The 3,651-nt window shown below is 39.3% G+C and overlaps 1 pseudogene; it reads right to left on the minus strand.

Annotated features, from left to right (window-relative positions):
• Window positions 1–872: 872 nt before the first annotated feature.
• On the minus strand, window positions 873–3,040 carry LOC136387981 (cyclin-dependent kinase 1-like; annotated as a pseudogene).
• Between the last annotated feature and the right edge of the window lie 611 nt (window positions 3,041–3,651).

Here is a 3,651-nt window from a genome sequence, read left to right on the forward strand (position 1 = left end):
GTTGTTGAGAAAGGCATTGCAAAAGGAAAAGTACTAACAAGATCAAAAAGAGTTCAAAAGAGTTAGAAAAGAGTGAAAGAGATCAACTCAATAATGCAAAATTCTCAGGGGAGTGAAGAGCTGCCAAGAGACTTGGGACAGACTGTCCAGAGAGATTCGTTTTAGACCAAGTACAGCTTAATTCTTTATCCTAGGCATAGTAATGCATACCTGCCTTGGATTATGCCCATGTTTCTCCCTCATAATGTCAGGAAAACTGCCCTTGAACCCTCAGCTAAATTATTTTTATCATTTATATATCACAGTTTCATTGACTTACCTAAAATATATACCAGTCGCTCCCACCCACTCAAACCATGTGTTTTTGAGAATTATGTATTCAAGTGAGTCAATATCAGAGAGACTCAAGGTGAAGCCTCATGGGTCAGATTGCCTTGGCTTAAAGACAAAATCCACACCTTAACACATAGGAGTAGAAAAATTACATAATTTCTCCATACCTCAGCAAAATGGGTCAAGTTCCATAACTGAACATTTTTCCTGCAGGGGTCTGTAATTGAACAGAGTGGTAGGTATGAGGCTCCCCCTTCTGGCCTCCTGACTCCATTTATTTATTTATTTATTTATTTATTTTAGATTTATAGTTTTATAGTATCAAATAGTTATTATAGTTAGATCTATATACATATACAGCATTTTATATTTAACTTCATATAGAACAGTATTTACATTTTAAGTTACAACTTTTGAAGTTATAAGATGAAGTACAGTTTAAGTTTTACAACAAATAAAAATACACAGGACAAAAATAGAGTTGACAGTAAAAATATAGCTATCTGTTTATAATACAACTTGTGGAAACTGTCAGAAAGCTACATATTCTTCATTTGATTATCCAAATCATAAAAGTATGAATAGTTCAATGCCATTTTTGCCAGAAATTTGTTTAGCAGAATCATAGGCTAACATTTTTGAGAGTAGATCCAAGCCATTTTCAAACAAGTTTTTGAAATGGGATACTAGGCTTCCTGGTTTCCTCTTGGGAAATATATTCTTATAGTCCTATAAAGATTCTACTTTTTGGTCACTTTTGGTTCCCAAAGCTCTGAAAATTCTGGAGTTGATCAATTTCTAAATATTCATGGAAAAGTAGTTTCTTAGTTGCTAATTCCTCAAATCTGGTGCCTATACTCCAAATGTCAACTGAAGTCAAATAGCAGGCTGACTCCAGCAATATTTCTGGAAATCTATCCAAAGTGTTACTACTCTAACATACAGTGGTCCCTCGTCTCTCTTGAAGGTTAGGTTCCAGAACCCATTGCGATAGGCAAAAATCTGCAAAGTAAGCAACCTTATATTTATTTTATTATTTATATATTTTTAAAGGCTTTATTTCTGTTTAATATTCCTTTAATATGTTTTAATTAATGTTTTTATATTGTTTTCATTTTTAGGCTATAAAATGGTTATTTACAACAAAAATAATTAAAATAATAAATATATAAAAATGTCTATATACCACAAAATCCTGCAATATAGCGAACAATTTTCGATACAAAATTAGATCTATACAATTTAAAAATCCGCGATACAATGAGACTACAAAAAGTGAACCGTAATATGGTGAGGGACAACTGTATTCTAAAAGCTCTGGCAAGGCCAAAAATCAGCCAGTTTAATTGTTTCTTTGCCATTCAATCAATAGATTTTTTTTTTTTTACAGAGACAGAGAGTGAGTCAGAGAGAGGGATAGACAGGGACAGACAGACAGGAACGGAGAGAGATGAGAAGCATGAATCATTAGTTTTTCATTGCGCGTTGCAACACCTTAGTTGTTCATTGATTGCTTTCTCATATGTGCCTTGACCGCAGGCCTTCAGCAGACCAAGTAGCCCCTTGTTGGAGCCAGCGACCTTGGGTTCAAGCTGGTGCGCTTTTTACTCAAACCCAGATGAGCCTGTGCTCAAGCTGGCGACCTCGAGGTCTTGAACCTGGGTCCTCTGCATCCCAGTCCGACGCTCTTTCCACTGCACCACCACCTGGTCAGGCCAATCAATAGATTTTGAGGTTTTAAGTCTCTGTAGAACTCTTCTAGAGTGACAAAACACAATTCCTTGTAGGATTTGGTACAAATTACTCTTTTTTTTTTTTAAATTTTATTTTTCTGAAGCTGTAAACGGGGAGAGACAGTCAGACAGACTCCCGCAAGCGCCCGACCGGGATCCACCCGGCACGCCCACCAGGGTGCGACGCTCTCCGGGTCGTCGCTCTGCCGCGACCAGAGCCACTCTAGGGCCTGGGGCAGAGGCCAAGGAGCCATCCCCAGCGCCCGGGCCATCTTTGCTCCAATGGAGCCTTGGCTGCGGGAGGGGAAAAGAGAGACAGAGAGGAAGGGGGGGAGAGGGTGGAGAAGCAAATGGGCGCTTCTCCTATGTGCCCTGGCCGGGAATCGAACCCGGGTCCCCCACATGCCAGGCCGACGCTCTACCGCTGAGCCAACCGGCCAGGGCTGGTTCAAATTACTCTTAAGAATTTTTTTAATTTATTGATTTTTAAGGAGAGAGGAAGGGAAGAGACAGAAAGAGAGACAGACAGACAGACAGAAACACTGACCTGTTCCTGTAATGGCCTGACCAAGGATGGAAACCTGCAACCTTTATGTATCAGGACGACGCTCTAACCATTCGAACTATCCAGCCAGGGCACAAATAACTCTTAACAAGTGAAGAATCCATGAACTGACTAGGAGGAATAGAATCCAGGTATTTTTTTTAGATCCAATGGAAAGATATTCAAAGATGAGACATAACCGGGAATCCTGCATGAGCACATCATGAAGACTGGCTATATTCAGACAACAAAGTTCTTTTAATTGAGAAATTTCCCAAATTGCAGTGCTAGGAATTCATTCCTTTTCACTGTCTAGTCTGATTTTATTCATGGCTACTATTTGACCTGTAGTTTTGTGTCTGTCCTTACACACAGCGCCACAGGTACCTTCTCTAATTTTCTCTATTGTGATACAGTCTTCCACAGTCAATCAATAGTTACAGTGGATGCTGGCTAATGACCCTGCAGCAGCTACCAGTCGGCACCACTCTTTCCTTCCTAACTCCATTTTAAATGAGGTTTCACTTTATTAATTTTCACAGAAGTTAGTAATCAAATCACTAAATTACATCCTGGTTTCCTCACTAGACCTAGCCTGAAACGAGCCACTAATGTTTGCGTTCCTGGCCTATCTACTGTAGGGTCACCCCAGGGTGATTCGTGTTTCCAAAGTGTGGGTCAGACCTTACGCTTCCAGATCATGCATACAATAGCCAACAAGATATTCATCATCTGCTAAGAGAGAACATCAGGATAATCAAAGTTTGTAAATTGCACTTTTTTGGGTTAAGAAATAGGCTGTTCACATGCAAAAGAATGAAACTGGACTACAGTCTCTCCCCCTGTACAAAAATTAACTCAAAATGGATCAAAGATCTAAACATAAGACCTGAAACAATTAAGTACATAGAAGAAGACATAGGTACTCAACTCAGGGACCTGGGTTTTAAAGAGCATTTTATGAATTTGACTCCAATGGCAAGAGAAGTGAAGGCAAAAATTAATGAATGGGACTACATCAGACTAAGAAGTTTTTGCTCA

This window comes from Saccopteryx leptura, chromosome 1, assembly GCF_036850995.1.
Source record: "Saccopteryx leptura isolate mSacLep1 chromosome 1, mSacLep1_pri_phased_curated, whole genome shotgun sequence".
Taxonomy (NCBI): domain Eukaryota; kingdom Metazoa; phylum Chordata; class Mammalia; order Chiroptera; family Emballonuridae; genus Saccopteryx; species Saccopteryx leptura.